Genomic DNA, 22,084 nt, shown 5'->3' with positions numbered 1-22,084 from the left:
ATTTAATTAAATACTTTTGCAATAATTCATCAATAAAGATATAAAGTGGCTGCTCTTCTGAAACATCTTCTATTTCTCAAATTTTCTAGTCAAATACAGCTAATCACCTAACCCCCAGGACTTTAATCTTTTTTTGCTGAGTTTTAATAAATTATTATCTGATTATTTTAAGAGTGCTCCCTGTGTACCTAGACTCTACTACACTAAAAAAGTCTATGGTTGTTGACTCTACAAGATTTTTGGTTTCTTGTTTTGTTTGGTTTATGGTGCTAAAAGAGCAGACCAGATTAATTTTAAGATACAGCTGGAGGAAAACTCAGAATGTCATTTAATTTTCTTACACCTGCAGAGAACAGTGGGATATTTTTGACAGATGTTTGTACAATGCCCAGGGATGGAGATTCCACAGTCTCCACAGCAACACATTCCACGAGCTCATTATCCTCTTAGAAATATTTTTTAGTGCTCTGTGAAAATCTTTCCAGGGTAACTGAAAGAGTTTATAATTGTTTTTATGGCCTAATCATTATAACCCGTGCAATGTAACAATAGGCAATTTAGATGTATGTATGTTAGTGTGTGAATAAACAAATAATTTCTTGGTATGACTTTTAAATTTTTTGTCTTTTTTGCTTTGTTGGGTGAAATTTGTCCTAGTAATATGAATTATTATGAGTCATTCAACTTGTCCTTTATTTACAATAATTTTACAACAAAATTCCTGTATCATTTACATCACAAAATTATGGCTCTAACTGTTAAGTCTTCCCCCATATCTTATCTTCATGTCCTTTTGTATCATCTCTAGAGCTTTTCTAATGGCAAGCCAGCAATCCACAAAAATGTGGTAACATATTTTCAATATTTTATTGTTTTTCAATAGAAATTAACATTTTATTGGCTTTGTGTTTAATTTTTTTCCTAGATACATTGAAGAGTTAAATACATTGCACATTAAATGTTCCTTAAATATATTGCCCAGCATGAAACTATTTTTTTCTTTGTGATCGATGTTGATTTAGGAGGTGCCAATATGAATAAATTAATGTGAAGTAGCCAAATCCAACATTCACCTTTGCTTATGCTTTAGGAATTTTCTTCATTGTTATGACAGCTAATTCTCTGTCTTGTTTATGCATGAAATGCTTTGTTGATTTTTTAATTCTTGACCTACATAATTTTCAGAAAGAGTTTTCAGTCCGTCTTTCTATTTATCCTTTACTTGAGGACATTAATAAGTGTGTAATAAATGTGTCAAGTACCACTACTGTTAGAAAGAATACAGGGGCATCTCTTTATTAACCTTCTTCCATGTTGAAAATGAACACTTATATCTATTCTTTGTTTTCCTATCTCTGAGACATTTTCTAATATGAAACAGAATTTTGTAATTTATTCTGTGGCTCCTGTTTCCTTAATAATCTCCTGTGAAGTATTTTTTCAAAGACATCTTAAAAGTCCAATTAAATTATTTTTATTAATGGGCAATTCTTTTTCTATTAACTCTTTGCTGTGTTTTCTATATCAATACAAAGCAGTTGGATGTACTCCAGAGTAAGTGAGAAAGCTAGTGCTTTCTTATTTATTTTCAGCTTTAAAAGTCCTAGTTTAGGTGGGAATGTTCAGATTCTGGTGTCCTTCATTAATTTGAGAAAGATGGGTATCAGAAGCATTTTTATTGTACAAGTTAACCAATTCATTTTCTTAAACAGCAGAGGACTTTTGCCCATTTCAGGTGTCAATATAATGGAAGATGTACTATTGCCTAAGACAATTTTATTTCAGTATCCAAACTTTTGCTATGTTTTGTCATGACAAACTTTGATCATCCAAACTTTTCAAATTAAGTGCAACACTGAAAAATTCCTAATAAAAATCTTAATGCAATAAATTTTACTTATTACAGGAAGGAATGCCTTTAAAAATTGTTTTAGTTTGTTTGTAGAGTTTTAAGTATGTGGCCATTGTTACTCTTGCAGGATCATTACAGTACTCACAAACTCTTGTCTAAAATTTCCTCTAACTCAGTGGTCTATCAGATTAATTATTAGTCAGTATGTCTTCAAAAGTATTTACTTTGCTCTGAACAGGAAATATTCTGCACTGTTGGGCTTCAAAAGTTTTTGAAGTTCCTTAAATGGATGATAAATAGCTTGCTAAGTACTCTGATTTCAAGAGACAGTGAGCAGAGTCAGTCTGCATCTACATCAGATGAAATTATAGCTCCTTAGTAGAGGCAGGAATTCATACCTGTCACATCCATGAAACACAAAATAAGATGTATCTAAGGCAGCAGCTCAGCAGTTGAAATGTGGCTTTCCATGGTGTATTCAGAACGTAACACAATTTTCCTCAAGGCACCATTTTCTGAATCTATCCAATGGAAAAGCATTTTAAACCCAATGTGTTCTTTTAATGTTAATTTAGGAAATAGGGTGCTCTTTAAGAAGGATTTTTGCTCTGTGATCCAAGTGTATAAAAAACTATATAACTTGAAATATTTTGTACATGTTTATAACCATTTCCTTTTGTTCTGTAGTATTAGTGCAAACACAACATGCAAACCTTATGTTTTTTAATTTTTATCCTAATTATAAAAAAAATTAAAAAAAAATAAACACTCTATTTTGGAAAATCATCCTTCTGTAATAAAACAAGCTTCTTAAAAAATAAACATAGTCAAATAGTTACATGTAGACCATTTTGTTCCCTTGAAAAAAGTCAGAAGAATATAAGACAAATCTAAAATTTGGCATAATTATTTTCAACATTTTCTTGGGGTAAGAAAAAAGAAAGAATAAAGAAGGAAAAAAATTCTATTTTGAGAAATTATGTTGAAGATCAGACTGTTTTCAGCATATTTTCTGTTAAAAAAGTACTACAAAAAATAAAAGTTATTGTGCTGATATATAGCTACCACATTTGTACTGACAATGGCTAGGCACAGATATAATATTTTTCTACAGTTATTCTCACAGAAAAAAACCTCAAGGAAAAAGAAGGAAATTTCTTATCCAATGGGAAAGAAGGACCTGCTTCTTGTGTGGCAATGTGTTATGTGCCCTGCTTGTGTCCCTCAACTTACAAATGTATTACAAAGACTCCCACTTATTGGTGTTGGAAGACAACAGGACAACAGGAAAGCAAGGATGCTACTCCAATGACAGCTGTATTCCTCCTCCTGCTCCAGAGCAAGACACTAGGCAGAGCTCGGGGATTTTTCACCAATGTGCCTTGCCAAGTGTACAAAGCAGATGATTACACTGCCTTGTTTGCTACTTTGTAGAGGCTGGATTGCATGTAATCGCTGATAGCCTCTCGTGCCTTATTAATGGGTGAGACTTTGCCTTTTATACTTTTCTGTTACTGTTTGTTCATTTATTTTTCTGCTATTTCAATGAAATAACATTCTTTGTGTAAAGGCCTTTTTTTTTTTGTTTTGCAGTTTCTAATATCTTTCAACTGAATTCTACACAGCAACAATGTGAGAGGATAATAGAAGTGGTTATGGGTCCTCACTGGTATTGTAGGATTATCTAGACAGATTTGTATAATATTTTCATTTCCACTAAAAATAGAATCCTTAATTATCTTTTATCTGCTACTGATGTACTCTGTCGAGTAAAAGTATTCGTGCAATTCTAATTACTTAAGAAAGAAAGAAGCTCCAAGTAAAAGTTGTTTCCAATTTTTGTAGGTCTTTCCCCCCAAAAACCCACCACTTTAATTAAAAAAATCTGATAATGTAAAATGTTTCTATCCCTATTGTCTACAAAATAGAGGGTTGAGAGAGGAGGGTTGTTCAACTCTATCTCTAAAAAGAGGGTTGAATTCAGTGCAGCTTCACAGATGACACTGAATGCCATGTAATTAGGCCCCAGTCTATATTAGGAGAAAATTATTCTGAAAACTGGTACATACAACATTGTGTGCTTTTAAGAACTTTTATTTCTGTAGTTCATCACTGAACTCCAGGAGTACCTAATAAATATTAACAAAAATATTTTTTATTACTTTGGTTGATAATGCTCTAAGATTCATTCTATTTTACTACACATACCTAGAAACAGACTTACCATCTGGTCCCAACACTTGACTTCAAGAACGGCATCAAGTTTAACTGTTTCTTCAAGAGACACTGTTAAATCAATTTTGCGCTGTAAACAAGAAAATTTCTTTCTTATTTTTGTCTCTAATAGCTATTTCATCTATTTAAGCTAACAGAACCTGAAAATGCAATTTCCTCCTTCATCCTCATGCAGGTCTTCTCTTATCTCACGCAATGAAAATTGAATGTCAGTCCCATTTTAGTTAAAGACAGTTTCACTTTTAAACTTGCCATAGTACAATCTCTGGGTTGGAAGTACTGTAACACAATTAAAAAGAAAGCATATGTTATTTTGGAATTGTAATACTCTCTTGGTTGTAGGATTTATGAAAGAAAGCCAAACAAAATCCCCTTCTATATAGTGAGAATGATTAGGAAAAAAACAGTAAGGTAGTGGAAAGGAGAGATAAATTTTCCCTTGGTTTTTTTCTTTCAACTTAAAACACCTCTGTATACAAAATATCCCCACTGGAAAGCAACTTATTGGACAGAGGGAGACTCTCTATTTGTGCTATTTTCTGTAAACACATTGTGCATAGCAGAAAAAGGCAAACTAGAATGTGTTTTTAATTTAGTTAGGAAACTACAGAAGAGCTCCTTGTATGTTGAGACTTTCCTAAGATGACTTTTCTACAACTAAGTTAAACAACATCTACAGAGGACATTACAAAATGGGAACATGGCTAGTTTTCTAATAAAAATGTTGGTCAATATTTTCTTAACAAGCTGGGAAAAAAGTTAGTTGCTTGTGGAAATAAAAAAAAGAAACTGTGACTCAAAATCCCTTATCCCACCATGGGTGATATCCATGGCGATTCACTATGATTAATTAAGAATTTTTAATGTACTTATTATTTTTACAGAGACATAATGCATGCTTTCATTTATAATTTGATACTGGCAGTTTCATAGCTCATTCATCCACCAGAGATTGCAATTCTGCTTTCACAGCTGAAAGGTTCCGTACAAATATGAGTTATTTATATGAATAAAATGGCTTGAGGCATATTGAGGTTTCACATGGACACATGGTGAAAATGGCCAGGTACAGAAAGAATTTTGATATACGCAGTGTTTCAGACAGATTCTAATTTAAAATTCTGCAGGGAAGATACTGGCAGAATGAATAAATTTCTAGCTATATTCTTTCCTTCCCTTGAAGACATTACTATATTCTGTCACGATTTCATGTAACTCCTTCTCCAACAGAAGCTGACTTGGTCTCTAAGATTGATCTTAAACGTTGACTGCAACAGTTTTCTGAAAGCTGAAACATGCTGGTAGAATGGCAAACAAACACATAGGACCTTCTAAGCCACTATTTTTCTCTGATCAGTTTTCTTTCCAAAGAATTTGCAAAAGAAAATGGCTGTACTGTTAATTTTTTCTGGAATAGAGTAAAGTCTATCATACTCTTCCACTTGAAAATTTTTTGCCTTCACTTGCAGGAATCCTCACAAGTGTTATGATGGCACAAATCTCACAACAAGAATTAGTCTCACAAATGGAACAGAAGTTAAGTATTGCAATGTTACTCAACTCCCAATGCTTAACAGACAGATTAAAAAGATGAGCAAACAATTACAGATATATAGCTAAAATGTGGTATTCTTGTGCTTCCAATAATTATGGGTTAGAGACAGGAATGAGATATTGAAATTACATCTATACTAGCCGGGTACAGCAAAAGTCAGAGTTAAAAATATTAATGCCCAAATAGTGCAAATATCTATAATTCAGCAGACAAAGCTAAAAGATCAAATGCTGGGGAACTGAAGATAGATAGCTGTAAATGGCTTGATATTTTTGCTCAACTGCTCTAATGATTTTTTCCATAATATTTCTTGACATACTTTTAGTTTTGAGTGACTGCACATTTTTATGTGTAGTAGTAATATATTAAATCCTCTCTGAGTGGTAATCTATATGAGATCCTGAAAGAGGAATTAAAGTTACATGAAGCTTTAGTTAAAGCTAACTTTACCAATTCACCTCAGTTATAAACTTACTTGAGCAGTCTATATAAACTTATTGCAAGAATTGGCAACTGAATAAGATACGAGTAAAAGATACACATTTTACTCAAGAATACTCAAGAGAAGTAACAAAATAACACAAATGTGACACAATTAAAATGTCCTTTTCGTATTTGCTTAATCTGAGCTTTTTTTCCAAGCTATCAAAATTTTTCCCTTTTGCTCTCTGTGTTAAAGTCATCTGTGAAATTCAAACTTGGCAGTCTACAATAAAAATCTGATAAATCCAAAGGCTCCATTGCATCCTTCCATAGAATAATCTGTCTGCTCTCATATCATGTCCATTGCATCTGATGCTACAATAGAGAAGATTGCTACTTTCTTGCTGAAGGATTAAATGTTGTCAGTCTGCTTTTTAATTTACCAGAACATACAACATTCCACTAAAGTAGAAAGAGCTAGTCTGAGTCACGAAATACTCTATTGTAATGGGGTACACCTTCTTTAATGACCATTAGCAGTCAATTAGGCAGAAAATTCAGTAATACTAACTTTTAAACCTGTACCAGTTTTGTCATTCAATAGATAAGGTTTAATAAAGTTTAATAACTCATCTTATTTGGGCATTAAGTCATACAGTAGTAGTCATATAGTCATGCATGATGAAGGGTATAGGGAGCTGTGTTTTATATGCATTTTATGTCTTTCAGTATTTTACTGAAATAATTTCAGAATTTATGTCTTTCAGTATTTTACCTCTTTTGAAACTTGTAGAGAAATCTCAGGTAGGAGAGAGAACTGATCCCCATGGAACTTTGTCAAATGAGAAAGATCTGGAGTTTTCTTGGCACTTTGTGGGTACATCCCTTGGGAAGGCCCTAAATCATCTAAGCAATTCACTTGATTCCTGGCATTTCTCTCAGGGGGAAAAAAAGTGATTTTAGTGTTGAGAGAGTTAACACTGCAGAAAAGCTGTGAAAGACAAGAACGGATGTCTGCCTATCATCATTTATCAAGTCTACTAAGGCTGTTTCCTTCCCTTCTCCAAACATAAGAATAGAGGCTTCCAAGTGTTAAACATTTGTATCTGATAGATGAATTTCCAGTTGGCTAGGCTTTACTTAAGTGCTTTCTTCAGATCAGAGTGTGGCTAGGCTAGGAATAACATGCAAAAAGGGCTATGGTCCACCCTCTATATTCTTTCCATATTTGCCAATGTTGAACAGGAGCTTCAGAGTAATTTGTGGTGAAAATTAACAGCCAATTATTAGCTATAGGAATCTATCCTACAAATCAACAATGATGCCCATACTGATTCTTCTACAGAAATCACTGCAGTGTTTACCTACATAATGTCACCAGCAAGGAAAAAAAAAAAAGCAAAATCTATTGAGTTATTAACTATTTTTCAATATATATATGTTACAGAGAATTTGTTTGAGAATTGAGAAAAGAAATTCTGCAGTGTTTTGCTTCATCGCAATTTACAATTGGGAGTAGCAGACCTCATCTCTCTTAGATTAAAGTAGCTTCTGGTCTGATTGATTTCAGTTTAAACTCTTTTGTTTTATTGGAGTTTCAGCAAACTCTGTTGCTTGTGAATACGTGATGTTACTCACAGAAAAATATGGCTGGTTACTTTTTGTTTCTCTGATGCATTATCATAAAAATTTCTACTAGTGCCCCCCAGCCCGGATTAGTTTTCTGATGCACAGTTCTTGTCCTAGCTGTTGTTCAGACACATATATTTTTTAACTAAGGGGCTTTGTAATTGTGGCATTTTAATATTCAGCATGTCTGATTGGGAAGTGGTGGAACGAAAATGTAACACAGTGTTCCAGTAGTGAATAAAAACACAGAGTGATCAATAGCATAATGGGAAAGAAGTGATAAAACATGAGCATAAGTTTGTGTCAGTATGGCACCATATACAAAAATAGCTCCCAGAGGTGTTTTTCTCCCCAAAATAGTCAAGATTGAGGTGGTGCAGGTTGAGTCCCTTGTGCCTTCTTAAAGAAACCACAACTGTTCAGTAGCAGTATAACAGATGTTCAAAAGAATTGTTAACAATCTAAATGTAGGTGTGGGCAGATGCACCATTTCTACTACACATAACTTTGGGGGAGAGGGAGTTTTGAAGAAAATCAATAATGAGTAGATCTGTATACAAATTACTCCTCTAATTATATTTAAAAGGTAGATTAAGATTCTTTGCTTCAGTGATTGTGGTTAAGGCAGACAAGTGATGAGAGGAGCTATTAGTGCAACCATGCATGAGTGGCTTGGCAAGTATTAGTAGATCAATGTGAAGTAAAATAAGTGGCAGCATAAGAGAGGAGCTTGTGCCAAAGACTCATTCCTGCTCTTTTTGGTTTTTCACTAGGCCTTAGAAATGCAGTGCCATTCAGATAAAGTAAAATAAATAGGTCTAAAGGACATAAGGAAATTATGTTTCCACATTAACCAATACATCAGTGAAGTGTTGCAGCATAACTTTTGTAACTTCTTCAAGAAATTTACTGGCATTGCCATAGGTGGGCACTCTGTGAAGAAGCACCTTATGGGACCTGAATAATCCTTTCAGGCACAATGACATATTGATGAAAAGATATGCAAAACATTATCACTGGTGGGGAATGCTTTGCTTCAGGATGACCTCAGAAATGGGAATCATCCACATTCCACACAAGGACTCTGTGGAAGACTGTTTGTTTTCCTCAAGAATGTGACCACAAAAATGTATATGCAATTCTCAATTGTCTTCATGATTTACTCTCACAACAGATAATCTTGTATTAATATTGGAATAATTGTCATTCTATAAGCATTTCTTTTAAAAGGAAAACTTTGGAAATCATCCCTACTAGAATTTTAAAAGCCTTGATAACTTGTTAGACTTTTCAAATCTTTTTAAAAACCATCATATGTCACATGGAGTAGCAGTGTGCAATGAAGGAATGAATAATAAGGTGGAAATTCAATTGTGTTCCCACATTCTGGAATGTCCAAATGGTATTTCTGTGATTTTCTTGATTTTTATATTCATATGGTTTTGATAAGGAAAATACATATATGGAGCAGGTTTCCTTTAAAATTAAACATCTGAGATTTTTGTCTTCAGGTTTGAGAATATCTTCTCTTATTTTTATACAGGTCTTTGAACTGATAATAACTGCTGCATGATTTCATTTTCAATTACATCTCTGCTTTGAAAGATACACAGGCTGTAGGTCACTGTGAATATGTACAGAAATCCAAGACATAGTTAGCTCCTTTACTCAAGCATGTATTGTATGCTGTCATACACAAATGTAACAGCATATAGGGCTTATCTGAATTGATTCTTGCACAGCTTTCTACTGGTGGTCTCTCATAAAATTCATACAAAAAAATGAAAGGATCTTTGCAGTGTCACATCAGGTACTTCAATAGTCTCTTTTGAGGCAACTGTGACAAAATTATCAAGAGCCCTCAGAAACTTCTGGAAGCTGGTTTGTAACTCTCTTACATCAGTACATGCCATTTCCCAGCTTATTGTCACTTACTATGAAGTTTGAAAGCATGTGGTTTCCCCCACAGCATAACTACTGTGGAGATGGTACCACCAAAACCTCATGAGATTTGCCCGTCCTCTCTTTTCTACTCCCTCTGCCATTGCCTCTCATCACAATTTGTCTCTGGTTTGCTAAAAACAGAATGTAGCTTGTCTTTAGCTCTCCTTCTTCCCACTCTGTCTGTTTGGATTGAGCAAGTTAAGTCATTGTACATTTGAAGCAAGCCACAGAACTGCAAAAACATGTCAGGGTTAGGTGATGTAGAGCAAAGCCCAAAAAAGACAGGTATAAGAAGACATGGCATTTCTTCAGAGAACATGAAACTTCCTACCCCAAATCTTCCCTATTTTTTAACTTTACAACTAATACGGTATGACACCTAGCACAGTAATTTAAGCTACATTTAGAGTCATGAGCTTGCAACAACATTTTACTGCTGAAGCTGTACATAATCACCCATGCTATCTGTGTGTGGACACATGCACTCTCTCCCCTTTATTTCTAGCTTCCTCTGGTTCAATATTGCTTTATTCTTTACAGAAGGTTTTACACAAACGTAAGCTGAGGATATGTTTTCCATCAGCCACTGCTATTTGCCATCTAGACAAAGAAGATAACATTTTCATTCTCATTTGCTTAGGGCTGGTCGTCATATTTCTGCTTTAGAAAATACATCTGCTCTCCCCTAAATTAATGCCATCAATGTACTAAACAATGCAGTTCTGTGTCTGATATATTGTGAGATAAAACAGAACAAAGAAGAGACAAAAATGAAGCATCTCTGTGAGTTACAGGGGACAATCAATTAGATTCATCATCTGTTTTACATTCTAGTCACTGCTTTTAAAAGAGAGGAGTGCATAATACCATGGCAACAGTTGGAACTGCAGTTCTTTATGGTATATAATCATTATGGATTCTTCAGCATTCCCTGAAAATTGATATAAAAAGTCACAGGCGTTGTACTACCTACTATGCTGATTAAATGACAAGTTTGTAATTTACAAGTGCCTTATTGCCGTGGGAAGGCAATCATACAGCCCCGTTTTCTAACTCAAGGGTTTTTGAAACATGCTGCATGATTTCTAGTTGGGCTGCAAGCTAAGATTAAATTGAAAAGGATAGCATGTAGATTTTTGAACATGGTGTTGACATTTACTAGCCAGTCAAATATTGCAACTTTCCTACATGACAGCAGATGTTGACCTTTCAAGCTTTTCCTATCTGCTTTCACGCATTACCTGCAGAAATTAACGTTAACTCGCTTCTTGCTCCTTGCTGCTATTAATGTCAGCTGGGAATTGAGAATCATTAATTCATTTATTACACAGAATGGAGACTTGTTTTACACTCTAAGCACAGAAGGGCTGCTCCTGGGAGATGGTATTTTTGGAAGCTGCTTCAACTACCTTTGTGTTTGAGGGATAGCTGGGAGCTATGGTGTAGAAAATGTCACTGGCAACAAGAGCAGAAAGAGACAGTGGAGGACGGATTCAAGGAGAAACCTGGGGGCCAAATACTTGCAAATAGGATTGCATACAAAGAGCTTAAAGTCTAAAATGAAACACTTAAAGCTATTCTAATGGAGTGCAAAACTAGATGCAAGGTACCAATGTCTCTTTGACTTGTTAACTGAACTATAAAAATGTAACTCTGCATAATACACAGCCTGGTAACAAGAAGCTTTAGGGGGTTACACAGCATTGCCTGAGGCTCTCCGGTATTATACTCTGAGGGAAATATTAACTTTGGTAGAGACGTCTCCTGCAATCTCAACAAGATTTTGATAGAATTTCAGGCAATCATGGAATCGTGTTTAAAAAGTAACAAGAAGAAAGAAAATAGGAGAAGCATTTTCTGTCTTGTCCTTTTCTTATGTTAGGAGGAAAAGGTTTTGGGTACCTATAGAAACATTATCATCACAAAGGAAAAGCTAATGTCTACAATTACAACAGCATTCCTGCAAACATCAACTTGTTTATGTGTTATTTTTTGTTATACATGTAACTTGCCAGCGTAATTCATCACTATACTTCAAGTAGTTATGAGTTACATGCATGCATAATTCTAAATTTATAGTAATACACTTCAAAGAAGTATCTCATTAAACGAAAAATATCTGCAAGTTACATGAATTCCAGTCAATATTCCAAACTAACTAGGAAAACCTGCAGTCATAACTGGATAGATGCTTTTTGGTCATGGTCCCTGATCCTCGTAGAAGACTTCATCCACCCTGGTGTCCTGGAGGGACTTAGAACCAATAAGACTGCTCTGAAGACTTAGACTGAATAACTATCCAAGCCAGATCCAGTACACCATGTGATGCTAAAGTTCAGGATTCTCAGATGAGGGAACCAGGCAAATAGTAGGATCATAATCCTGGAATTCAGAACAGCAGAATTTGGCCTATTCAGAGACCTGCTTTGAAGAATGCCACAGCAAGCAGTTTGGCAGAGAAGTTAGGTTTAGAATAACTGATTTTTCAATGCTCATCTCCCCCAAACTCAAGAATGGTCCATTCCAATGATCAGAAAGTCAAGAAAGATGATAGGATATCTGGATAGATGGAGCTGCTGACAACATCAGGACACATAATGGATATGATTGGTGGAAACAGAGTCAGGAATATGGAGGCATTTCACAAGTGTTCAGGAATGGGGCTGAGAAAGCAAAAGCCTACCTTGAGTCAAGGCCTGAAAACAATGTGAAGCGCAGCAAGAAGGGTTTACATAATTAAGGGTAATTCAGCAGTTAAAGGAAAATTAAAAGAAAAAAGTGGGTCCACTGCTGAATTAGGCAAATGATCTGGTGAGAGCTGACATGGAATATGCCATCTTCAGATATATCTTTCCTGGTGAGGGCTGCCTTCAGGAATCCCAGATCCCTGAAAAAGGAAGTCTTGAGCAAGGAAGGCTTATGCTATGTAGATGAGCATCAGATGAGTCAACATTTAAAGCAACTGAACATAAACAAGTCTGTGGGAAATGATAGGATGCACTAATGAGTGTTGAGAGAACTTGCTGATGTAATTTCCAGGGGATTCTTGATTATCACAAAAGTGTTCTGTCACGAAAAAAGTAGAAGTTCCTGGGGACTATGAGAAAGGGAAAGAAGAGGGAACCAGAGCTACAGACCAGCCAGCCTAACCTTGATCCCTGGGAAGGTGATGGAGCGAATCCTTCTGAAAGCTATTCACAAACAAATGAAGGACAGGAATATGATTAGGAGTAGGCAGCATTGATTTACAAAGAAATCATTCTTGACCTGCCTGATATACTGTGTTGAGATAACTTGTCAGTGGGCAAGAGAAGAGCAGAAGAGGTTTATCTTAACTTTAACAGAATTTTCAACACTGTCTCCTAACAGCTTCGTTGACAAACTGATGAAGAATGGCTTAGACACATGAGCAATAAAGTGGGTTGAAAAATGGCAGAACTGTCAGGACTAAATGACTGCAGCACAAAGTCCAGCAGAAAGACAGACACTAATAACTTTGCTCAAGATTTTATCCTGGTATCAATATCCTTTAACAACTTCATTAATGACACGGATGGTGGAACAGAACACACCCTCTGCAGGTTTGCAGGTGATGCAAAATGGAGAGGACTGAAACACCAGATGGGGCTGCTGCTGCTTTCAGAGAGTCCTTGGAAGGCCAACAAATGGGCCATCAGGAACATTTTAGAGTCTGAAAATCAAATCAGAAAAGGATCTGAGGATACCGTTGCACAAACTCCAGTGCTATCCTGAATTAAGCTGGGAAGAGCATTACTACAGAGACCTAGCAGGAAACTTTATTCCCCCCTGCTCAGAACTGATGAGACCAAATCTGGAGGGCTGTGTTCAGTGCTGGCATCTACAGTACAACACAGATGTTGACATACTGAAGCAAGTATGAGGGTGATTATGCTCTGCAGCAGGTTGCTGCGAAAGGTTGGTAAGTCTATATTTCTGGAAACTTTTGAAACCTAACTGGATATGATCCCAAGCAATCTGCTCTAGTTGGCCCTCCACTGAGCAGGATGATTGGACTAAGCAATGATTTCCAGAGGTCTCCAACCTATTATGTGATTCTGTGAAAAATGAGTTAATAGATTAAGAGATTGAGTCAAAGTCCAAGGCTTCTCTTCAGAGTTCTATGTTGTGGACTCTCAATTAGTTTCCCTCAGGCACTAGCATAGTACGTAAATGTTGGCTTACAAAACCCAGGAAGACACTCTGGTCCTAGCAACAGGTAGCCATTACCAAGCTGCATTTATGTCTAGCCCTACTTTACACCTGTCTGAGTGATATTCCTTTCTGCTAGCACTTAATATATTCTCTACATCAGTGGAGGGTGTGCACTGTTGCTACCACTACAAAAAGAAAAGCTGTAGAAACACGAGTGCTTCAGCTTCTTTTTACTAGTAGTTCAAAATTTTATGAAAAATTAATAATCCTTAATATTGTACCAGTTAGAGATGGATTAACTTGGAGGTTGGAATTTCTCATAAAACCCCCCCAACAGTTAGTTATCAACCCCCAAACGGACCTATAAAACCTATTTGACCCTACTGTGATAGAAGAGCAAGAATATGTTCATTGTGGAATTGTTGGAGTCTGAAGTTCAGCTTGTTCTGCAGGGGCCTGATTGATAGCAATTGCACTGGTAATTGAGTTCTTATTTCCTGTAGGCACTATCGCTGATAGCAGGGTAGAATTTCAAGAAGGAGGGAGCTATGTTAATGATTAGTTGTAATATTTATTCTTACATCTAAGACAAAGATTTATAGACATGTTATAAAAGTGCTTGCTTCAGGGTAGATGTCAATTAAGCAGATGAAAGAGGAACAAGCTACCTTCCTTTGTGCTGTGGATTTTCCCACAACTGTACTTTGGCAACTTTTTTCTCAACCAAATGGGAAAAGTTAGTGGACAGTTTATGTCCTAGGAGGCTGATAGTTTTCTAGTGTTCCCTGGGCTCGTGATTTGGTCTCTCAGACAACAACAGCAGCAGGAAAAACAATAATATATAAAATTAAACATACAAATTTAATCTGATTATATTACTACCAACCAGTTATTTGAGGCAAATGTTAGGCTGGACTATGTTACAGTGCAAAATAAAAAGACTCACTTGTCTGTTAAGAAACACTAATCTACATTTAATTTGCCATTCATGACTAATTCCTCTCAGCAGGAAAGAGAGCGAAATGTAATATGGTTTAATTTTAGTCTGCAGGCTGTCCATTCTGAAACAAAATCAGAGCTTGCTTTCCAGTTTTCAAGTGAGAGAGAATAGGCTAAATAGTCTTGGTACCAACATGTATTGCAGAACTTAATAATGGCTAAGACCATTTCTAAGGTCAGAAAGAATTCATGACCATTGGATGCAGCTGCTGTTTATGTGGCCCATCCCAAAAGTCTCTAAAACATCTCCTCAATGTACATTTATCTGCTTTTGATGCTTGCATCATGGGAAGACTGTAGATGTATCCATGTTAGTAAATATTGCCGTACTGACCTCCCATGAACAGAGTTGAGTTAGTAGAGCTCTTAAGCTACCTTCTGCCTCCTGGATGCCAAAATTCAACAGCAAGAGCAGCGAGTTTTTAAGATGCTGACACTGATTAACTTGCTGACACTTGCAAAATGGAATATTAGAATAGTTCCTACATAAATATATGTAGTGGATGAGGATACACAGCTGTTGTCAGTGACTGGTCTTTTAAGACCCTGTGAAGCTATACCACACAATAACTGACTGATATAGAAGCTAAAGAAAAAGCTGGCTTTAGAAGGCCTCAGCTGTCTTCTTTACTGTACCTTTCCATCCAAGACAATTTCTAACATGAGAGATTTTCTGGGCATCTAATCAGTGCATAAAAGGGTCTTCCTGAAATTAAGGTTTTTCTTCAAGAAGAAAGTTTTTACTTCCTTCAAATAAAATCTTTAAGTTTCCTATTATCACACCAGTCACCTCCCTCTGTAAAGTCACCCTGCAATGGATGCCACTGAGGAGCTGAAAGTTTTTGTCAGAAGAAATAAAAGAATGAAGGCTCCAAAAAGCTGAGACAGAGGAATGCCAGACAATTCTAAATTACCCTTATCTAGTTATCAAATATGCTTTCTTTTCAGTTGGAATGGGAATGCCTGACGAAATAATTGCTGAAAAGCATCTCTTGAAAGTTACAACTTGTCTCAATATACCAAAAATAACCCCACTCTAAAAGCTTTTCGGCAAGAGTGGTCACACTCAGACTCTCAATGCCTGTGACCATCTGGCATGTGATGACAAGAGTCCTTTTAAAGGCAGAATAACTGAAAAAGACCTCTGCTCAAACCTGACAAGGCCCCCACAATCACAGCTGAGTTCTGTTGCCAAGTGAAGTTTTCGCATTTTCTGCTTGAATACACTGACTAATCAATCTTTGACTTTATGGTTAGTTTATAATCTGCAGGATGTAGACACCCTCCTGCATAGTTCAAGAAAATTGTCTGCATTAGTGAATTATTTCCAAGAGAATGAAGACAAATATTTCAAATGGTTGCAAGCACCTGTTTGATTTGTGAACATTAGACTGCTAGTAGTTGTCTCACATATTTTTTGGGCAAAATATATATTGGCCTCCCCTCCTCAGTCAGCATTTTTGCTGCAGTCATTTCTGCTCCCATTCATTCTACCCTGGTGGTTTACTGCTGTACCTCAGGAAAATGACAACAGACATAGGTGTTAGAACTCTTTGGTGGGACCTTAACAACAATGTGACAAGACAGGCCTAGCTTGACGACTCATTGGAAGCTGGATGTAATTTTCAAAACATTCAGTCTAGAAGTTAAAAAGCTTGAAAGGAATGAATGACTTAAATCTGCAGTTTTAGGAAACTTCATATTATGTTCCTAGAGAAGGAATCTAATCCACATGTTTATAATCTCTCATTTAGTCTCCAACCCAAATTTGCTTGTAAAGTTAACCAAATTGGACTGTTACAGCATCTTACTCCTTCTCAGAACTATACACATTCACTTGCCCCATATAAGTTTTTTACTCCTGTCCTAACCTTATTTATGAACTTATCAGCATAGCATTTTGTTATTTCTGTAGGTTTATTTGATTTCTGCTCTGAATTCCTTATAGTTTACCAATGTAAACCTCAATGCTAGCCTGAATTGAAAATGTAATGAACCACACTAAGCCATTTATCAGTTTAGGAAGTGTGAGAATATATTTTACATGGCATATACAAGCATCACAACATATAAACCGATTAATCTATAAGCTACCAGTAGCTGCAGTTCTTGACAAAATCATAAACATTGCTGAACATTTTCTTTCTTATTTTTCAACAGCTAAAGGTGATGGGTTTCCATAATAAACAAAGCTGAGTTTAAAAATAAACCTAGACGTTAAAGAAATCTATCCATAGTGGACAGAGGTGGCTATTGACATAAGAGAAACAGCTAAATCAATGACTAGAATTCAATGATTCAGACTATCAGGGTCTGATTGTTTAGAGCTTAATTAGTAATAGCTAATGGTTTTGTCTTTTTTATGCAAAGCTAACAATATAGTAGATCACAAAATCCTGCAGGAAACTGAAATAATAATTCACATTATTTAACACTCACTGTTGGACTTCATTTGTCTTGGGAAGAAGATAAGCAAGTTGTGGTCTGCTGTCCATATTTCTGATGTCAACTGGTGGCACAATGCTAAAAGAATATAGTGGTGTATTATTACCATGTGAGTATGAAAGATAAAAGACTTGGCATATGCAAAAACCTGTAGTGAAGCAATTTAAAAATATGATATGAAAGACACTCTAGAATTTTCTTGTAGTTTTTAGTAAGTGTGCAGTTGAACTGTCGTCCATCTGCCACAATGCTGTTTACAGAGTACATATGTCATTTATTCTTGATTATGCTTTTAAAGGTAGCATATCTTCTCACATGTTATTTTATTATGAAGCTTGCAATGTGTTTTGACTGTCTGGAGCTGTTAGAGAGAAAATTTAAGACACAGAGTGATTTTATAAGTATATACTTTTCTCTCTCCAGAATTCAGATCCTGTTTCTGTTTCAATACTAGCCTTTATTTTATGATATTGAGAAATTTTTAACTGAACCGTTTTTTAAACTTTTATATATTTTACTTATCATTCTTTCATTCATGTTTTAGTGGCTATCATGATAACAGTTCTGGGCACTGCAAAAATTCAGTAGCTGCATAACTGTTATATAGCCAAAGAATAAGAAAGGAAAAGAGGCTGTTTTCAGTTCCAGGCTGATTAAAACTAGGTTAGACTTCATTAAACATATTACCTAATATATGACAGGCCAAATTTGTGGGGTTTATTTTTTTTAAATAGATTGAGATGCAAGGACTAGATCTGGAAATAATAATGTGTGACTTTTACCTATCTTTCTTGACAAAGATGATCACTGCTTTAAATTTGAGTGTATAAAAAGAGAATATTATGTCTTACATAAAAGCATGACAGTTGTATGGCATTATTCTCTGAATGTAAACACAGTTGAGTTGAGAAAAAATTGTCATAAAACCACAAAGGAGTTCACCAAATTTTCTAAAATACTGATAAATCCGAAGAAATTTTGTTTTCTTCCAACCTTTTGAACCTGCTGGAAAAGGGTCCTTGATATTTGAAAATGATGAGGAATTGCTTAATGAGATTTATTTCTTGAGAAGATTTTTGCTGAGAATGAAATTAGGAAAAATGGAGAGTTATGAGATTTTAAAAGTACTAAAGGTAAGAGTAAATAATGATAATAAATAATGATAATAATAATTGTCATTAATAATTTACTTTTAAAAATGGATTTTAGATAATTCTATTGGTTTAATGAATTATAAGTAATTGTATTTGCTGAACCTTAAGGGCTGCAGTCTGTACTTTCCTGTAGTTCTCACTATGTACTTTCCAAAGCGATAAATATTTATTTTTATATTTTAGACAATCCTATTATTGTTCATCAATGCAGTGACTCTTGGATACTTCTTTTAAAATTAAGATATTACAAAATAGTAAAATTTTTGTGTACTGCAATCTATAATGAAATAGATTTTATCAGAATCAGTAAAAATAAAGAGCCAGCTAATAATGGAGTAGCTAGCCATGAGCTATTCTTGATCATATTATGATGATAATTTAGCTGTTTCTTTTCTGTTGTATACTAACAATAAACATGCCCTTCTTATACTAATTTAAAGATAAAATTGCATCTTCATTTCATTGTTTAGTAGAAATCTGGCAATGTTAGAGAGACTAGCCTTTGTCTAGACTTATATGGTTGACAAAAGTGACATCTATTTAAAGATGCATCCATCAGCTTGAGTTTGTGGAAAATAGAATTATTTAGAACGATGGTAAATCTTTCACTGAGTTAGAAATCAATGGTATTTCTGAATATTTGGGGTTTTTTTTGGTTTGTTTTCCTTTTTTGCTTTGTTTAAACATTTCTTTTATCATGTTTGTGTAAAGCTTTGCCTTCTTAATAAAGTATAAATATCCATCATTCAAATTCCATCTTTGAGAATGTTTAGCTAAACTCTTGTTTTTTCATGTAATATTCAAATTATATTAACTATGAAGAAAAGACTTAACATGGCATGAGAAAATAAAGCTAAGCAGCAGTAGATGTTTGTTAAAATTAAACAAAATAATCCATATCCATGAAGTACTCTTACAATTTATCTTTCAAGAGACATGTAATTCCCAAATGTGTTTATAAATGGTTTCATTAAAATAAATGAAAGAATAGCAATAAAAATATTTGTTAGCACTTAGTGCAGTGCAACGATAGGTTTCAGTTTTTCCTATGTCAACATTATCTTGATGACTACAGAAGAAAGAAATAATTGCATTCCTTTCCAGTATGAAAGAGAGCCAAAACACTTCTGCTCTCTGAGCCATTGATCTCATCAATAGATTTAGACTGCCCAGAGGAGCAGATTCTAGTAAATGTCTCAGGAAGTGGCTTTTGTAAGTTGACTGTTGGGTGGGTAAGACTTCTCCTCCTGTCTCTTGCAGGATAAACTAGAGAGGTATTTATCTTAGAAAGAACAGTGACTATATTTAAATAGAACTCTACAGCTTAAGGGTTTTTTTTAATAAACATTGCATTTAATACTATTCTGTTCAAAATAATTTTCTTTTCTTTGATAAAAAAGTCTTCCCTTTTATTATAAAGATGAAGTCTAAGACTAAACTGTGAAACTGAAACATTTGTACTTTTTCTCTATCACTTTGATGGAATTCATTAGAATGCTTTAATTACTATTCTTTCTCACTTTGACATTTCTCTTTTTAGTAACTATATATTCAGAAGTTAAAGAATCTGACTCTCACATAAGCAAAATCTTCAAAGGAGTGTAAATTTTGTAAATGTGTTTTCTTGCTTTCCAGAAAACTGTAAATTTGGACATTTTCTCAAACAAGTCTCTAATTTTCTATTTATCAGCTTTTTAATTTTCAAAATTAGACTATGATAAAATTCCTTTAATAAAACCTTTTGTGGTCTCAAGGTAGAAAGTTTTATATCTAAGTATTTTTTGCCACATTTAATTTAGAACACAGCCATGTTTAATATTACTCTGCACTCATAGTTGACATTGAATTGACCCTAGATGTCTATATTCTGATACAATTATGTTTAGCACTGCCAGGATCAGAAGTATGCCAACAAAATTTGAGATGTGGCTTGCCAAATTTTTGACTGCAGAGAATGAAAGTCAGGGTAACTAAATTGTTATAAACTGTTAGAAACTACTGTTAGAATCTCTAGGGGTTTAAAAGACATGGGAGATAGGAAAAAGAAAAAGTATTTTTAAATCTTCGGTTTCACACTTTACAAAAATATGTGCATCCATGATGGGGAAGATTGAAATGGTTTTAGAACATCATCATTTCAAACACAAATATGAACTAGACAGCAGCTCTAAATCCTAGAATAGAGGAAAATAGGGAGCCCTTATTCAGATATTTTATCCTGTGAGGTGTCAGAAAATCACAGTGCAGTGTAGGTTGGAGTGACCATTGGAGCTCATCTTGCTCAATGCACCTGATCAAGCAACCTCTGCTAGACCAGGCTAACCCCATAGACTACGTCCATGGGATTTTTTAATATCTTCAATATTTTGCAAATACTTAATTATTGTTTTCTTTTGTTAGGAACAATATAGAGAGCATTCTTTTTAGAGTTTTGTTATGAGATCCAGTTGAAATTCCTAGATGTATTAGAACCCACACAAAAACTGTGATATGTAAAAATCCTTAGTAACACATGATTTTAGTAAAGAGAGGACTGTGTAGTTGAATTTTAATTGGAGTACTTTCTGTGAGTGACTTAAGGGAAGATCTTTTTTAGAGGTGTTTGAAAATATTTCAGAACAAAATTTTTGTTGGTTTTCAGTTCTCCAAGTTGCTATTCCATTGTTCAATTGCTACTTTTCCGAGACAGTAGTTTTAATTTTTTTACTAGACTTATCATTTAAAATAAAATAATAAAATCATATCTTACATGTTAAAAGAAATTTTGGTTTGGTTTTCAATGTGTAGTTATTTTTCTCTATTAGAGTAAGAGAGGGTTTTACAAAAAATTGGTCCAAGACACTTGCAATAGAGCTCAGATAGGCAATAGGAAGTCCAGCACATTCATTGCAGGAATCCAGCAAATATCTACTGAATTGAAAGTCTTTCTTATTCCTAATACAATCAGCAACTATATATTGAGATTAATATTTTTCAGTTCCTGACCTTCCTGATAAATAACCATGTCCAGTTAAAGAATAGCAGAAATTCGTTTACTGCTTCTGATTGAAAGGGATGAGAGGTAAAGAAAATGTATGTTCCTTAGTATAAATCTTGCAAATTATTAAAAGTTCAGATGGGTGATAATATTATAGGATTGATGTTTAATACCTCATAAAAGTAAAATAATACCTTAATATTACTATTAGCCTGATCTGAGGACAATTTAATTCAGCATAATTAACACTGAGTAATCTTGTCCCATTCATTTTGTCTAAGTTTAACTTCTGAATTTCATATACACAGCCAAACTCTAGATCTACATTTGTATTTTGGGGCATAATTTGATTTACCATTTCTCCTGTTTTTACACAAAATGTGCTAATGACATGTATAAAATTGAATACATATTCAAGAGCCAAAGAACAGATCTGAAGAATCCCTATTTGGCTGCAGCATGCAGGGCATATCTATCTCTGTTAGAAAAATGTCATTTCCCATATAAGCTGTGCTAATGTAGTACTTGTCATGCTAAACTGCGTTTTTGCTGTGCAGTTGGTCAGCCTATTGCACCTGCAAACTTTCTCTATAACCATCAAAAGACCAGTTTATGTCATAGCATTTTCAGAGCTCTCATCATCCAATCAAGCTAAAAATACTAAAAAAGCGGTTTTTCTTGCAATATTACAGCACCCC

This window comes from Camarhynchus parvulus, chromosome 5 (assembly GCF_901933205.1).
Source record: "Camarhynchus parvulus chromosome 5, STF_HiC, whole genome shotgun sequence".
Classification (NCBI taxonomy): domain Eukaryota; kingdom Metazoa; phylum Chordata; class Aves; order Passeriformes; family Thraupidae; genus Camarhynchus; species Camarhynchus parvulus.
This window is presented reverse-complemented; position numbering follows the sequence as displayed.